This window comes from Microcaecilia unicolor, chromosome 10 (assembly GCF_901765095.1).
Source record: "Microcaecilia unicolor chromosome 10, aMicUni1.1, whole genome shotgun sequence".
NCBI lineage: Eukaryota > Metazoa > Chordata > Amphibia > Gymnophiona > Siphonopidae > Microcaecilia > Microcaecilia unicolor.
The window spans coordinates 140,640,958-140,659,994 of NC_044040.1; positions in this window are offsets into that span (position 1 = coordinate 140,640,958).

The following is a 19,037-nucleotide window of genomic DNA, read 5'->3' on the forward strand; positions in this document are numbered from 1 at the left end:
TTTCCAGGTCTTCTTGTCCACTTATTTCTTTACTTTCCTCCTTTCTTCTTCATTTCTTGCCCTACATCCATAAGTAAAAACTGAGTCCTTCTCAGACTTGACTGGAAGAGTTAGAGTGGATCTGGCTTTTGACTATTTTCTCACATATACTGGCATTCATGACTCCCACTGCTTTGTAAAAAGGGATGGTATGTACTCACACAGTGTAATCACACATTATATATCATTTATGACTAATGGGGGGGGAAAGCCTCAAGGTGCCTGGATCAAAACGATCTCTCAAGCAACAGTTGATCCTGTTGACCAATCACTTGGTTTTAAGAGGATCCGCTCCTCATCATGGGCAAAAAACCACCCCAAAGTCCCAAATGAAAAACAAAGGAGGAAAAGTACATGGAAACTCCCTTATTAGTCCTTAATAATATCTATGTCCCGGTATAGGTTGCTGCTACGTGTCTACCAACTCTTCACGTATATAATTCAAAAAGAAGGTGAATGGCAAATCACTTAGCTCTTTGACGGTCTTTTATATACACAGTTGCCACAGCTTCCTCGTCCCCGACTGACGATGGCCAGCATTTCGCTGTACTTACAACAAGCTTTAGCTGCTTCAGGGTCCATGTGGGAAGCGGATTAACAATGGCATCCCTGTACTTTTCTTCCTTTGTCAGGACATAGATACTATTGAGGACTAATAAGGAAGTTTCCCTGTACTTTTCCTCCTTTATTTTTCATTTGGGACTTTGGGGTGGTTTTTGCCCATGATGAGGAGTGGATCCTCTTAAGAGCAAGTGATTGATCAACAGGATCAACTGTTGCTTGAGAGATCATTATGATCCAGGCACCTTGAGGCTTTTCCCCCCATTAGTCGTAAATGATATATAATGTGTGATTACACTGTGTGAGTACATACCATTCCTTTTTACAAAGCAGTGGGAGTTGTGAATGCCAGTATATGTGATTAAATAGCTACTTTCACCACCACCCTATATTGTATTTTGACTATTTTCACCATCCATGTGCAGTTTTTCTCCTCTTGCCCCTTTCCCTCATCTCCATCCATGTGCATCTTCTTCTTTTCTCCTCTCTCCCATCCCTTGCATCCATGTGCAGCATTTTTATCCTCCCCTCCATCCCTGTGCATCTCCTTCCTCTCTCTTCCCTCCCCTCCATCCATGTCCAGCGATTCAGGAAGTCATTAGAACCAAAAAGCAATCATTCAGAAAGTGGAGAAGAGAACCAACTGAAAGTAACAAGATAAAACATAAGGAATTCCAAGCCAAATGCAAAGCGGAGATAAGGAGGGCAAAAAAGGACTTTGAAAAAAAGTTTGAGTTAGAAGAGAAAATACATAGTAAAAAATTTTTTTTAGATAGATTAAAGCAGGAAGCCGGCTAAAGAATTGGTTGGGCCGCTGGACGAAAATGGTGTTAAAGGGACGATCAAGGAAGACCGAGCCGTAGCGGAGAAATTAAATGAATTCTTTGCTTCGGTCTTCACCGAGGAGGATTTGGGAAGGACACCGGTGCCGCAAAATGTATTTGAAGTGGGCGAGTCGGAGAAACTAAACAAATTCTCTGTAAACTTGGAGGATGTAATACCTCAGTTCTGCAAACTGAAGAGTAGTAAATCATCGGGGCCTGATGCTATTCATCCCAGAGTATTAATAGAACTGAAAAATGAACTTGTAGAGCTACTGTTAGTGATATGCAATCTATTTCCTAAAATCAAGTGTGGTACCGGAAGACTGGAGGGTAGCCAATGTTACGCCGATTTTTTAAAAAGGTTCCAGAGGAGATCCGGGAAATTATAGACCAGTGAGTCTGACATCGGTACCGGGCAAAATGGTAGAGGCTATTATCAAGAATAAAATTACAGAGCACGTACAAAAACATGGGCTGATGAGACAAAGTCAGCACGGATTTAGTGAAAGCAAGTCTTGCCTCACCAATCTACTGCATTTTTTGAGGGGGTGAACAAACATGTGGACAATGGGGAGCCGGTGGATATTGTGTATCTGGATTTTCAAAAGGCATTTGACAAACTGCCTCATGAAAGACTCCTGAGGAAACTGGAGAGTCATGGGATAGGAGGTAGGGTATTACTGTGGATTAAGAGCTGGTTGAAAGATAGGAAGCAAAGAGCAAGGTTGAATGGTCAGTATTCTCAGTGGAGAAGGGTAGTTAGTGGGGTCCTGCAGGGGTCTGTGTTGGGACCGCTGCTTTTTAACATATTTATAAGTGACCTAGAGATGGGAGTAACTAGTGAGGTAATTAAATTCGCAGATGACACAAAATTATTCAGGGTCATCAAGTCGCAGGAGGAGTGTGAAAGATTACAGGAGGACCTCACGAGACTGGGGGATTGGGCGTCCAAGTGGCAAATGAAGTTCAATGTTGACAAGTGCAAAGTGATGCATGTGGGTAAGAGGAACCCGAATTACAGCTATGTCATGCAAGGTTCTGCGTTAGGAGTTACAGACCTAGAAAGGGATCTGGGAGTCATCGTTGATAAGATGTTAAAAACGTCTGCCCAGTGTGCTGCCGCGGCTAAGAAAGCGCACAGAATGTTGAGTATTATTAGGAAAGGGATGGAAAACAAACACGAGGATGTTATAATGCCGTTGTATCGCTCCATGGTGCGACCACACCTCGAGTACTGTGTCCAATTCTGGTCACCGCATCTCAAAAAGATATAAAGGAATTAGAGAAGGTTTAGAGAAGGGCGGTGAAAATGATAAAGGGAATGGAACAACTTCCCTATGAGGAAAGGCTGAGAAGGTTAGGGCTCTTCAGATGGACAGATGTGAAGCATTTGTTTACACTTTCAAACCACAACAAAACTAGGGGACACAAGATGAAGCTAGAATATGGTAGATTTAAAACAAATAGGAGAAAGTTTTTCTTTACTCAGCGTGTAGTTAGACTGTGGAACTCGTTGCCAGAGAATGTAGTGACAGCAGCTGGCCTTACGGAATTTAAAAGGGGTTTGGACAGATTCCTGAGGGAAAAGTCCATTGAATATTATTAATTTGAGGGGGGGAGGGGGGGGGGTTGCCGGGTTCTTGAAGCCTGGATTGGCCACTGTTGGAGACAGGATGCTGGGCTTGATGGACCCTTGGTCTTTTCCCAGTATGGCGGTGCTTATGTACTTATGTACCTCTCCATCCAACCATGTCCAACAATTCTCCTGTCTGTCCTGCTTTCCTCTTCATCCATGTCTAGGTGAAGATGTGATTCCATGTGCCCCAATGAATGGAGAGTTTAATTGTACTTCCAATATTTATAATACCAGGCTTATCAAGGCAGATTACAACAACAGTTAAGATGAACCCATCAAGAAATAGGTTATCCTCATCCTCACTGAAATTTAGCCATCTGTATTGTATAGGACAGTATAGAAAAATTAGCACAAAATACAGAGTTTATAACTGCTGTTTCTTTATATCTACATATTTATGTATTTATTTATTTATTTGTTACATTTGTGTCCCACATTTTCCCACCTATTTGCAGGCTCAATGTGGCTTACATAGTGCCGGAGATGCGTTTGCAGACTCCGGTGTTAACAAATACAGAGTGATGTTGAGATAAGATAAAATTCAGTTCATGTGGTACAGCCACATAAGGTCATCATTGTACAGCGGGAGAATTGTGTTTTGTGCATTCCATTTCACAAAACAGACAAAATCAAAGAATGAGCAGGAAGAACTGTTTAATCCCTGGGAAAGAGGAGAAGTAGAAACAGAAATGCATTTCCTCCTGTACTGTGTAAATACAAAGAGATTGGAGATGTACATTTCCCAATACGAAAAGAGAAAACCAAAGAATCAACAGGAAAATGCCATACAATCCTGGGGAAAGAGGACAGATAGAAACAGAATGTATTTCATCTTGTACTATGCAAAATACAAAGAGATCAGAGCTGCACATTTATTTATTTATATAGGAAGCTTTCAAATAAATTAAAAAGTTGTCCAAAAAGTTAAAAAATAATCTTTTCTCCTCCACCTTTGAAGGCACTGTCTATCCAACTAGAACAGCTTTAAACTTTTTACAGATTGAACCAGGCATAGGCAGTCCCTTATTTCTAATTATCTTTTTGCTATTTTTTCAATAGCATTTGGAATTGTTTTGGGTGAAGCAGTGTGATAGGCTCACCCCATCAGCTGTCTCCTTCTTTTTCTAACCTCCAATCCAGAGTCCAGGATGTCTCTCTCCTGTGCCCCGCCCCACCCCCTGTGTCTGGGTCAAATGAACATTTCCTCCCTCCCCATGTCTCTCTTCTGCGCCTCCTCCCTTGCCAGCATCGCTAAACATTTCCTCCTGCATCCCCCCTACCACGTACATTTTGAAATGATTTTCCCTCTCTGAGTGGCTAACAGCAGCAGTGTTCCACATTCAGCTGCCTGCCCTGTGCCATCTCAGGAGACCTTCTTTCTCTTTGCCACGCTGCGCTCTGCCTCCTTTGCTGTAACTTCCTGTTTCCGCAGGCGCACGGCACAGAGAAAGAAAGATTCCTGGGCTGATGCAGGACAGGCAGCTGAATGTGAAATGCTGCTTCTGTTAGTGCTCCGAAGTTGAATTGGAATGGGGATGGGGGTCGGAAGAGAAGCTTAGGACAGCTACCGTTGGTGGCAAAGGCAGTGGCGAGAGAGAGAGAGCAGCTCAAAGTCAGGACAGGTGAAAAAAGGTGCCGGTACACTGTACTGGCACGTACCGGCACCAAAAATGCCCTGCAAAAAGCTGTTCTGACAGATCAGCTGACCATGCCATAATCTTCCAGTTAATGCTGTCTCCCTTCCACTCTCTTAAGAAGTGAACTTGAAAGGGGATACCAGGTGCTATGACACCATCAAATATTATGGGCATACCCAACCGAGCAGCAAGCAGTTCCCAGGAGTAGCCTAGTGGTCAGTGCAGTAGACGATGAACAAGGGGATCCAGGTCCAAATCTCACTCTGCCTAGTATATTTGTGGTAGAAACTGTGAGCTCTCCAAATGCAATAGACTACCTACTGTATCTACATATAGGAGACACCTACAGGCCTGAAGGCTATTATAGCGATGTTATATACAGTAGATTTTATTTTGTTCCTGGAGGATTCACAATTCAAAATAAAGGAGTTAAGGTGGGAATTGTACCTGGGTGTCATTGTTTACAGTCCACTACACTGACCACTAGGCTGCCCCTTTGATCTCCAGGGATGTCTGTATGTTCATTTCTCTCCTAGTTTTTTTTTTTTTTTTTTGGCATTTATAAGTTGGATGTGTCAGTTTGGAAAATGGCTCTTCTTTTTAAATATCTTCTGTGCAAGAACATCCATCTTTGATCCAACCTATACCTTTTTTCCAGATATCCACATTCCACTCTTCCTATAGTTGCCTTTCATTGGGGCATTCTTATAGGATTATCTCCAATCTATACAGATAGCACATAAGTGTCTAATTCTATGGGCTTGGTACCTATGACCTTGAGACCTCTTTTGTGTACTTTTACCATGACTACTGAGACTCTCCCCAAGCTTAGCCTGTCCTCATGTAAGGAAGTGTATTTCCCTTATTCTGGGGGGTCTCTGGAATTCCCTCTTACTTGGAGAGTAATTTCCTTGGAAGAACATTTTACCTCCCTTCCCAATAAGTCATGACGGAAAAATTGTAAGCCACATTGAGTCTGCAAATAGGTGGGAAAATGTGGGTTACAAATGCAACAAATAAATAAATAAATAAATATAATTAACTTTACACAATGGCTTTCCCTTACTTCTACCTCCGATTCCTTTGAGGATGACTGACGCCTTCCAGATCCTCCCTTTCTTATGGCTATTCCAGGTTAAAACTGTCTCTTTTCCCTGTCTTAACTGCACTTCTAAGATGAGGTTGACTTTCTTTATACCTCTTTAAGGAACCTGTTTCCCCTTATCCTTTTCCTTATACCACCTCTTTTTAGGGTCCCCTGAAACCAGCTGTCAATAGTTTTCTTCTTTTGGAAAGTTATACAGCTCCTGCCTCAAAGGATCTAGGGTCTCCCTTAACAAATGAACATAAGAATAGCCATACTGGGTCAGAACAATATTCCATCTAGCCCAGTATCCTGTTTCCAACAGTGACCAATCCAGGTTACAAGTACCATGCAGAATCACAAATAATTGCAAGATTCCATGCTACTGATCCCAAGGCAAGCAGTGCCTTCCCCATGTCTATCTTCTCAGGCTCTTGGGTACCTTTCTTCTACTTCCCATAGGGCTTTGCTCCTGAGTTTGACATTGAAAATCACTTAACCTCTTTTCCCACTGAGCTGCTTCATTGCTCCTCCCTTGGGACTTCAGAGAATTTCCTACCAGTTTCTGTACAGTGCAAGGGTCCTGTTTCCATTATCCTTTCCATTTCTGTCTCTTCTATCAAGTCTACCTCCTGGTCAGTTGGAGCAGTCTGGGTCAATTGGCTCATCATATCCCTTGATCCCATCTGTGCCATCTCCAGCATTTCCAGTAGCACCTTCATACTTGCTCATTCTCCTTGATCCTAAGCAGGAGTTTCAATAGACTACTTTCCACACACGTCAGCTTTTAGAACATAAGAACATAAGAATAGCCATACTGGGTCAGACCAATGGTCCATCTAGCCCAGTATCTTGCTTCCAACAGTGGCCAATCCAGGTCAGAAGTACCTGGCAGAAACCCAGTTAGTAGCAACATTCTATGCTACCAATCCTGGGGCAAGCAGTAGCTTCTCCCATGTCCATCTCAATAACAGACTTTGAACTTTTCCTCCAGGAACTTATCCAAACATTTTTTAAACCTAGATACAATAACTGCCATTACCACATCCTCTGGCAGAGAGTTTCAGAGCTTAACTATTCTTTGAATAAAAAAAATATTTCCTCCTATTTGTATTAAAAATATTTCTATGTAATTTTATTGAGTGAAAAATCGATTCACTTCTACCCATTCTACACCACTCAGGATTTTATAGATCTCAATCATATCCCCCTTCAGCCATCTGTTTTCCAAGCTGAAGAGTCCTAACCTCTTTAGCCTTTTTTTATATGGGAGGAGTTCCATCCCCTTTATCATTTTGGTCGCTCTTCTTTGAACCATTTCTAATTCCGCTATATCTTTTTTTGATATACAGCAACAAGAATTGAATGCAGTACTTAAGGTGAGGTCGCACCTTGGAGTGATACAGACGCATTGTAATATTCTTGGTCTCATTTTGCATTCCTTTCCTAATAATTCCTAGCATCCTGTTTACTTTTTTGGCTGCCACCGCAAACCGAACAGAAGATCTCAGCATATTGTCTACAATTACATTCTGGCATCAGGTAACTATGATTTGGATTATTCTTCCTAATATGCATCACTTTGCATTTCTCTACATTAAATTTCATCTGCCATTTGGATGCCCAGTCTTCCAGTTTCCTAAGGTCTTCCTGCAATTTTTCACAATCTGCTTGTGTTTCGACAACTTTTAATTGTTTTGTGTCATCTGCAAATTCAATCACATCACTCGTTGTTCCATTTTCCAGAACATTTATAAATATGTTAAATAGCACTAGTCCCAGTACAGATCCCTACGGCACTCCACTATTCACCCTCCTCCACTGAGAAAAATTTCCATTTAACCTTACCCTCTGTTTTCTGTGCAATAACCAATTCCTAATCCACAGAAGGACATTGCCTCCTATCCCATGACTTTTTTAATTTTCTCAGGAGTCTCTCATGAAGAACTTTATCAAAAGCTTTATGAAAATCCAGATACAGTACATAAGTACATAAGTACATAAGTAGTGCCATACTGGGAAAGACCAAAGGTCCATCTAGCCCAGCATCCTGTCACCGACAGTGGCCAATCCAGGTCAAGGGCACCTGGCACGCTCCCCAAACGTAAAAACATTCCAGACAAGTTATACCTAAAAATGCGGAATTTTTCCAAGTCCATTTAATAGCGGTCTATGGACTTGTCCTTTAGGAATCTATCTAACCCCTTTTTAAACTCCGTCAAGCTAACCGCCCGTACCAAGTTCTCCGGCAACGAATTCCAGAGTCTAATTACACGTTGGGTGAAGAAAAATTTTCTCCGATTCGTTTTAAATTTACCACACTGTAGCTTCAACTCATGCCCTCTAGTCCTAGTATTTTTGGATAGCGTGAACAGTCGCTTCACATCCACCCGATCCATTCCACTCATTATTTTATACACTTCTATCATATCTCCCCTCAGCCGTCTCTTCTCCAAGCTGAAAAGCCCTAGCCTTCTCAGCCTCTCTTCGTAGGAAAGTCGTCCCATCCCCACTATCATTTTCGTCGCCCTTCGCTGTACCTTTTCTAATTCTACTATATCTTTTTTGAGATACGGAGACCAGTACTGAACACAATACTCCAGGTGCGGTCGCACCATGGAGCGATACAACGGCATTATAACATCCGCACACCTGGACTCCATACCCTTCCTAATAACACCCAACATTCTATTCGCTTTCCTAGCCGCAGCAGCACACTGAGCAGAAGGTTTCAGCGTATCATCGACGACGACACCCAGATCCCTTTCTTGATCCGTAACTCCTAACGCGGAACCTTGCAAGACGTAGCTATAATTCGGGTTCCTCTTACCCACATGCATCACTTTGCACTTGTCAACATTGAACTTCATCTGCCACTTGCACGCCCATTCTCCCAGTCTCGCAAGGTCCTCCTGTAATCGTTCACATTCCTCCTGCGACTTGACGACCCTGAATAATTTTGTGTCATCGGCGAATTTAATTACCTCACTAGTTATTCCCATCTCTAGGTCATTTATAAATACATTAAAAGCAACGGACCCAGCACAGACCCCTGCGGGACCCCACTAACTACCCTCCTCCACTGAGAATACTGGCCACGCAATCCTACTCTCTGCTTCCTATCTTTCAACCAGTTCTTAATCCATAATAATACCCTACCTCCGATTCCATGACTCTGCAATTTCTTCAGGAGTCTTTCGTGCGGCACTTTGTCAAACGCCTTCTGAAAATCCAGATATACAATATCAACCGGCTCCCCATTGTCCACATGTTTGCTTACCCCCTCAAAAAAATGCATTAGATTGGTGAGGCAAGACTTCCCTTCACTAAATCCGTGCTGACTTTGTCTCATCAGTCCATGTTTTTGTATATGCTCTGCAATTTTATTCTTAATAATAGCCTCCACCATCTTGCCCGGCACCGACGTCAGACTCACCGGTCTATAATTTCCCGGATCTCCTCTGGAACCCTTCTTAAAAATCGGAGTAACATTGGCTACCCTCCAGTCTTCCGGTACTACACTCGATTTTAGGGACAGATTGCATATTTCTAACAGTAGCTCCGCAAGTTCATTTTTTAGTTCTATTAATACTCTGGGATGAATACCATCAGGTCCCGGTGATTTACTACTCTTCAGCTTGCTGAACTGACCCATTACATCCTCCAAAGTTACAGAGAATTTGTTTAGTTTCTCCGACTCCCCCGCTTCAAATATTCTTTCCGGCACCGGTGTCCCCCCCAAATCCTCCTCGGTGAAGACCGAAGCAAAGAATTCATTTAATTTCTCCGCTACGGCTTTGTCCTCCTTGATCGCCCCTTTAACACCATTTTCGTCCAGCGGCCCAACCGACTCTTTGGCCGGTTTCCTGCTTTTAATGTATCTAAAAAAATTTTTACTATGTATTTTTGCTTCCAACGCTAATTTCTTCTCAAAGTCCTTTTTTGCCCTCCTTATCTCCGCTTTGCATTTGGCTTGGCATTCCTTATGATCTATCCTGTTACTTTCAGTTGGTTCTCTTCTCCACTTTCTGAAGGATTGTTTTTTGGCTCTAATGATTTCCTTTATCTTACTGTTTAGCCACGCCGGCTGACGTTTAGTCTTTTTTCCCTTTTTTCTAATACGTGGAATATATTTGTCCTGAACCTCCAGGATGGTGTTTTTAAACAGCATCCACGCCTGATGCAAGTTTTTTACTCTGCGAGCTGCTCCTTTCAGTCTTTTTTTCACCATTTTTCTCATTTTGTCGTAATCACCTTTTCTATAGTTAAACGCTAGCGTACTTGATTTCCTAGTTTCACTTCCTTCAATGCCAATATCAAAACCGATCATATTATGATCACTGTTATCAAGCGGCCCTCGTATCGTTACCCCCTGCACTAGATCATGAGCACCACTAAGGACTAAGTCTAGTATTTTTCCTTCTCTTGTCGGCTCCTGAACTAGCTGTTCCATGAAGCTGTCCTTGATTTCATCAAGAAATCTTATGTCCCTTGCGTGTACAGATGTTACATTAACCCAGTCTATATGCGGGTAATTGAAATCCCCCATTATTATTGTGTTGCCCAGTTTGTTTGCGTCCCTGATTTCCTTTAACATTTCCGCATCCGTCTGTTCGTCCTGGCCAGGCGCACGGTAGTACACTCCTATCACTATCCTTTTCCCCTTTGCACATGGCTCACCTTTATCCACATGTTTATTTACGCCCTAAAAGAAATGAAGCAAATTGGTGAGGCAAGACTTCCTTTGGCTCAACCCATGCTGTCTCTTTCCCATTAAACCATATTTGTCTATGTGTTCCATAATTTTATTCTTATAATAGTTTCCACAGTTTTCCCCAGCACTGACATCAGGCTTACAGGTCAGTAATTTCCCGGATCTCCCCTGGAGCACTTTTTAAAAATTGGTGTTACATTGTCCACCCTCCGATCTTCAGGTACTACGTACGATTTTAATGACAGGTTACAGATCTCTTGCATAACCACCCCTCCTGAGTCCAGCACCTCTTTCCCTCCCCCCTCCCGAATCCAGCACCTCTCTATCTCCTTGTCCTCCCCTCACTGGATCTCTTTGTTCCCTTCCTGCCCTCCCCCCCCCCCTCCACCCCCCCCCCCCCCAACACTTCTCACTCCCTCACAATCTGGCACCTCTCTCTCCCTTCTCTTGTCTCCTTCCAGTGGTCTTCTAAACTTCCTCTGCATCTCTGGCAGTGTAGGGATGTAAACAGGTTGTCTCTGATGCAGCTTCATGTTTCCATGGGGCCAGCCAATGCACTCTGCTGACATCACTGATGCTGCTGGCAACACAAAGAAGCTTAGAAGACCACTGCATTCTCACCTTATATCTATCTGGCTAATCCTTACCTTTGTGCTATGATTTGTGGGTTTCTGTTCTTATTCCAAAACAACAACAAAATTATCTTGTTCTGAACTTGTGTACTGCATTTTAAAATTTGTTAAATCTCTGATATTTGTTTATAACTGATCTTGGTAGAAGTGAAATATGTAACTGTGGTTTTCCTACTTACTTTTATTTCCTTAAAGTATTGTGCACTAGCCACCTCTCCCCCCACTTCTCTCCCCATAGCTGAACGTCACCTGGTCTTGTAGACAGGCTTTGTTGAATAGCAGAGGTGCAATGAGGTGTTTAATTCAGCATTGGAGATTGGTTTCACAGTTAGCACAGTCCACGCTAGGGGCGTATCTGCGTGGGGCCTCAGGGGCCTGGGCCCCCGCAGATTTCACCCTGGACCCCCCTACCGCTGCCAACCCTCCCCCTCCGTTGCTCACCTACCTTCGCTGGCGGGGGACCCCAACCCCCGCCAGCCGAGGTCCGCGTCCTCCTGCCCCTGCCGGCTGCCTTTAAAGAATTCCGTCAGCTGGCGGGGGACCCCCCAACCCCCGCCAGCCAAGCTGAGGTCCTTTCATTTTTCCACCGAAGCTGGCGCCGACGAAAGTTTCTTTTGAGTCTGACGTCGCTGCACTTTCGTCGGCGCCAGCTTCGGTGGAAAAATGAAAGGACCTCGGCTTGGCTGGCGGGGGTTGGGGGTCCCCCGCCAGCTGACGGAATTCTTTAAAGGCAGCCGGCAGGGGCAGGAGGACGCGGACCTCGGCTGGCGGGGGTTGGGGTCCCCCGCCAGCGAAGGTAGGTGAGCAACGGAGGGGGAGGGTTGGCAATGGCAGCGGCTGGGGGGAGGGGGATCGGCAATGGCGGCAGCGGCGGCGGGGGGGGCGGCTATAATGTGCCCCCTCACTCTGGCCCTGGCCCCCCTACACCGCCGCAGTTCAGATACGCCCCTGGACACGCCACAGATCTTTGATTCTTTAGGCTCTCCTACCCTGCTCCTCAGTCCACCCAACCCAAGGGTGACACTTCTATATAGTCTGCCCAATCCACTGCCTATCCTCTTCAATCATTCTATCTGGATTGCAACAAGTTTGAAGAGACAATTTCTGATTACTGTTACTTTGAGCTGTCTGCTTTTTATCAGGTACTGTTATTGATTTTAGATTATACATTGTTTTTGTTTTGCAATATAAATATATATACTATATATAAAACCAGGTTTACTGTTCCTGTCTTATATACATCTAAGAGAAGGATATTCATTTACTTTCTCTTTTCTTTAAAATGCATCAGATTACTCAATGCTTTTCTTTTTACCCTCACTTTAAAAAGAAGGAAACAAGTTATACTCTTTACATATACTTTATAAAGAAATAGCCCTACTGAAACTGAGCAGCATTAGTATTGCTTGGAAGAATAATCAAAGAAATCACTATCAGGCTCATTTTCGAAAGACAAGGACGCCCATCTTTCGACACAAATCGGAAGATGGGCATCCTTCTCACAGGGTTGCCCAAATTGACATAATCAAAAGCCGATTTTGGGCATCCAAAACTGCTTTCTGTTGCAGGGACAACCAAAGTTCAATGGGGGCATGTCGGAGGTATAGCGAAGGCGGGACTTGGGTGTGCCTAACCTGGGCGTCCTTGACCCATAATGGAAAAAAAAGGGCATCCCTGACAAGCAATTGGACGACTTTAACCTGGTCCTGGTTTTTCTTATGACCAAGCTTCAAAAGGTGCCCAAACTGACCAGATGACCACTGCAGAGAATCAGAGATCACCTCCCCTTACTCTACCAGTGGTCACTAACCCCTCCCACCCTCAAAAAAACATCTTTAAAAATCTTTTGTGCCAGCCTCAAATGTCATACTCAGTCCATTGTAGCAATATGCAGGTCCCTGGAGCAGTTTTAGTGGTTGCAGTGCACTTCAGGCAAGCGACACAAGGCCCATACCCCCCTACCTGCTACACTTGTGGTGGTAAATGTGAGCCCTCCAAAACCCCCCAGAAACCCACTGTACTTACATCTAGGTGCCCCCTTCACCCCTTAGGGCTATGGTAGTGGCGTACAGTTGTGGGTAGTGGGGTTTTTTTTTGGGGGGGGGGGTTGGAGGGCTCAGCACACAAGGTTAAGGGAGCTATGTACCTGGGAGCAATTTTTGAAGTCCACTGCAGTGCCCCCTAGGTTGCCCGGTGGTGTCCTGGCATGTCAGGGGGACAAGTGCACTATGAATGCTGGCTCCTCCCATGACCAAAGGGCTTGCATTTGATCGTTTCTGAGATGGCGTCCTTGGTTTCCATTATCGCAGAAAATTAGAAACAACCAAGTCTAGGATGACCATATCTAAGGATGACCTAAATTTTAATATTTGGGCATCCCCGACCGTATTATCAAAACAAAAGATGGATGTCCATCTTGTTTCGATAATACGGGTTTCCCTGCCCCTCCACCGGGACGTTTTGCAAGGGCGTCCTCAGAAAACTTGGGCGTCCCTTTCGATTATGCCCCTCTAAGTCATATATTTGTTAACTATTAATAGTGATCAGATTTTATTTCTGGGTCTCTAATTAGCAAAATTAATCCCCTGAATTAAGCCTACAAAGCAAACACACTACACTACACATCAGATTCATATAATTCAACTCTAAAGCCTGAACGATAGGCTAAATCACTGTGGGGCTCATTTTCAAAGCACTTAGACTTACAATGTTCCATAAGTTACTATTGGGCTCATTTTCAAAACAGAAAACATCTAAAAGTGGCATAAAGCTGCATTTGGACGTTTTTCTCACAAAAACGTCCAAATCAGTATTTTCAAAACCAATTTTTAGATGTTAGACGTGAAGGATAAATAGGAAAGCCACTACTGGCCAGACTTCTATGATCTGTGCTCTGATCTGGCTGGACTGATTCAGCATCAGAAGTTGGAAACAAGGCCAGTGCTGTGCAGACTTCTACAGTCAGCGCCCTGATCATGGCTGAATAGACTTGGATGGGCTGGAGTAGAGCTTTTCAGGGGCTTCAACAACAACTTCAGAAATTTTAGAACAAGGACAATGCTGGGCAGACTTATACGGTCTATGCCCTGAAAATGGCAAGGAGCAATCCAGATCAGGTATACATATGAAGTATCACATACCATATGTAATGAGTTTATCTTGTTGGGCAAACTAGATGGACCATACAGATCTTTATCTGCAGTCATCTACAATATTACTATCCAGCTCATTTTTGAAAGTGATCGCCAGCCATCTTCCGACCCAAATCAGGAGATGGCCGGCGATCTCCTGAACCCGGCCAAATCGGTATAATCGAAAGCTGATTTTGGCCAGGTTCAACTGCTTTCCGTCGCGGAGCCGGCAAAACATTCAGGGGATGTGTCAGTAGAGTAGTGAAGGCAGGATGGGGGCGGGACGGGGACGTGCTCACGAGATGGCCGGCTTCGCCCGATAATAGAAAAAAAAAGCCAGGCTTGACAAGCATTTTGCCGGCTTTATTTGGTCCCTTTTTTTTTCAAAACCAAGCTTCAAAAAGGAGCCCCAACTGACCAAATGACCACCGGAGGGAATCGGGGATGACCTTCCCTTACTCCCCCAGTGTTCACCAACCCCCTCGCACCCAAAAAAAACAAAAAAAAACCCTTTTTGCCAGCCTCAAATGTCATACCCAGCTCCCTGACAGCAGTATGCAAGTCCCTGGAGCAGTTTTTTAGTGGGTGCAGTGCACTTCAGGCAGGCGGACCCAGGCCCATCCCCCCCTACCTGTTACACTTGTGGTGGTAAATGGGAGCCCTCCAAAACCCACTGTACCCACATGTAGGTGCCCCCCTTCACCCATAAGGGCTATGGTAATGGTGTAGAGTTGTGGGAAGTGGATTTTGGGGGGATTTGGGGGGCTAAACAACCAAGGGAAGGGAGCTAAGCACCTGGGAGCTATTTTTTTTTAAATATTTAGAAGTGCCCCCTAGGGTGCCCGGTTGGTGTCCTGGCATGTGAGGGGGGGCCAGTGCACTACAAATGCTGGCTCCTCCCATGAGCAAATGTCTTGGATTTGGCCGGGTTTGAGATCGCCGGCATTATTTTCCATTATGGACGAAAACCGATACCAGCCATCTCAAACCCGGCGAACTCTTACATTTGGCCGGGCCCATGTATTAGCGAAGAAAAAGATGGCCGGCCATCTTTTTCGAAAATACAGTTGGCTCTCCCCACTTACTGCGCCAGCCCCAAAGATGGCCGCCCAGCTATTTGGCCAGCGCTGTTCGATTATGCCCCTCCACGTTACTTTGGGACTTTTTCTTTCTGGTACAAGAAGCACCTACAGCTGAAGTATGGCTAAGAAATATTGTGCTCCCAAAGCTACTTCTCTCCTTACAGCTTCTGCTTCTATCCAGACTGAATGCTGGATCCAAGGCGAGGGACTAGGTTCATGTGCTAAATGTTTGCAAATTGAATCTCTCATGAAAGAAGTACAAGAACTAAGAGCAGAGATGGCAAGACTAAGAAGCACCTGTGACAACCAGAAATCCATCCCAGAAATGCATCTCAGAGCATTGAGGATCTCCAACAAAGGGATTGGAGATCTTGTACAGAAAGAGGACAACTGAACACAGATCCTGCAAAATCAACCCCCCAACTCCGCCTTCTGTTGAACTGAAGAACAGGTTTGTAGCCCTGGTGGTAGATGAACTGAAAGTATCTCAAGAACAAGAGGAAACAAAGCTCAACAATTCCAAAGCTGTTGGATCAGTGGCCAATAAGAAGCGAAAGGTAGTCATAGTTGAGGTGCCAATGTACCTCCCATACATTATGTCCAGGCAGGTGTGCTCTCTGCCTTGTGACATGATTCAGGATGTAGCATAAAGTTTACCAAGACTCATCAGACCTACTGACCACTATCCTATGCTGCTCATCCATGTTGGCACAAATGATACTGCTACGTATCCTGCTAAACATATCAAACATGACTTGATAGCTCTGGGACAGAGGGTGAAGCAGTTAGGTGCACAGATGGTGTTCTTATCGATCCTTCCTGTTGAGGGTAAAAGCTGAATGAGGGAAGCTTGCATCCTGGAGCTGAATGTGTGTCTATGTGGATGGTGCTAACGTGAGCATTTTGGTTTCCTTGATCATGGGATTCTTTCCTAAGACCTGTGCTGCGTACATCTAGTAGCGTTTTAGAAATGATAAGTAGTAGTAGATGGCATCTATCTATCAAAGAAGGGATGAAGTGTGTTCTGTAACAGACTGGCTAATGTACTAAAGTGGGCTTTAAACTAGATTTGATGGGGATGAGGATGGGTGAGAAAAGCCTCATTAACAATTCTCAGGAATATAAGATATCTAATACTTTTATAGAAATGGGAAAAAAGAGCAATATCTGGAAAGCTTTGTATACCAATGTCCATAGTATGGGAAACAAATGTCTAGATCTAGAGGCAGTATTGGTAGAAGCTGACTTGGATTTAGTGGCGGTCATGGAGACGTGGTTCATGGAGAGCCATGACTGGATATACTGTAGTTATATCTGGCTATAATCTATTCAGGAAAGACAAGGTAGGAAAAAATGGTGGAGGAGTGGCTATATGTTAAGAATAATATTAAAGTGACAGCATTGCAGCACGTGGGGTAAGGAAGAAGCACTTTGGGTTAATCTTGAAAGAGAGAATGGAAAAGTATTTATATTGGTGTGATATACAGGCCTCCCTCATAATCAGAAGAAATGGACAGAGATTTAATTGAAGACATTCACAACATAGCTATTGAAATTTTATGGGGGTTAACTATCCCGGGAATCCCCTCTGGTATAAAAATTCACTATGAAAGGGGAAGTAGTACAGATACATGTTTTTAATATGCTGGACGTTGATTGGGGCATCCCTGCTGTGGGGTCATCTAGAAGCAAGGGGATCTTGGGTACTTTACAGGAGGAATTGTTCCAGCTGTTGGCAATGGAACCCACATGGAATGAAGCTATTCTGGACCTGATGTTTACAAATGGAGAGAGTGGCATCTAGCGATCACCTGATGGTATAGCTCAATATTAAGATACATGAGGAGAGGGCTTATGGATGGAGTCTCCTTGACCCTGTCAAAAGGGCAGTTCCTCAGCAACCAGGAAGATTTGCTGCAGTAGAGGAACAGAGTGCAGGCTGCTCTGTGGTGCCAGATCTGTCAGAGATTAAATCCCCCTGCAGTAGCATCCACCCCTGTGTTTGATAGACATGATGGAAGTGGAGGATGAGTGCTTTATGAGTGAAAGAGCTTTTGTCATGGGGGAGTCTTGCTGAAATTGCTTCAAGGGAAATTTTAAGACCAGCTATAGTAATGCTTGAGTCACTTTGGAATAGAATACAAGCCCTCAATTCTTCATTAAATAACATGTGAAGAATTAAGTGCTGTTTCAGGAGCAGTGGTGAAACAAACCCAAGCGATAGATGAACATACCACCAGAATTGGTGCCTTGGAGGGGAAAGTTAGAACCTTGCAATAACTAGGAAATAGTATGATTAAAGATAACTTTTCTCTGTACCAGAAAATCGAACATTTGGAGAATCAGATAAGAAAAAACAATTTAAGAATTTTGAACCTCCTCAAGTCACCACTGATCCCCCCCCCAATGGAAATGTTGCATTAGTATTTTAAGGAAGTGTTTAAATACCACTAGAAACTTTATCGCCAATAGAAGGCTTCTTCAAAGGCCACCTCGACCCTCAATGGGAGAAACTGGCCTCAGCAACAGTCTTCTGGAGAAATTAATTTAACATTCCTTTTTGGAATCTTCTATAGAGGTTGTGACTCAGTGGTGTCCACACTGGTGGTTACCTTTACTTTGGAGTCAGACCGCAATGCTATTCTGTGTTTATTCTTTAGATTCATGAATGAGCTGGGGGGGGGGGGGGGGGGGGTGTTGGATCACAATTATGTATTTTTCCTGATGTGTCTACGATAACACAAAAATGCTGTCAAGAGTTCAAGCTTTGGGCACAAATTTTGTCTTAAAATTTCCTTGTGCATGTAGTATAAACTTTGAGGGTAGAAGTTATTTGTTTTTTGATATCAAACAGCTATTGGATTTTCTTTGTGCTAAAAAGGAATTGAAGGTTAAAGTATGACACTCAGAGGTTTAACATACTGAAATGGGCGGCTAGGTTTGCTGGTAGGTTGTTATGCATCATTTCTTTTTCTCTTTTTTTCCGTTTTATGATGTTCCTTATCTTGGCCTGAAATGATTCCTCATTATTTTGGACAATATATGATTTTTATTTGCTTATTATTATCACTTAGGTGTGATTTTTTTCTCTTTGATATATTTTCTTTATCACAATAACATAATTTTTGTGCTGTATTTATTGTAAATTAGAAAAATATACACACCAATTTTGTACTGTTTATATTATAACCAATAAATTTTCATGGAAAAAAAAAAGAAATAGATCCTTGTAAGACTGATTCTATAAAGCCCTTCACGTGACCCAACATTGTCGCTCAATAATCAACCTATTTAATCTGTGCTTCCTTTCTAAACTTTCTGAGCAGATTGTTTTCACCAACTCTCACAACATTCAGATAGAACTAATGCTCTGTACTCATGCTAATCCAGATTCTGCCAGGGTATCAGCACTTAAATGGTTATAACAGCACTTTGAGTGACCTTCATTTGACTTTTGATCATGGGAAAGTTGCCTTTCTTGTCTGTTGCCTTTGACCTTGTAGATCATTCTCTTCTGCTCTTTTGTTTGGTTGACCATTGGCAATTATGGAACAGTTTTTTTGCTGTTTTTCCTCTTTCCTGGTGCTATTCTTCATTTTTTCAGCTTAAATATGGTGCTCCTCAAGGCTCTAGCTCCACTATTATTTAACATTTTTCTTAGCTCTATGATAATGCTTATCCAAGACCATGACATTAA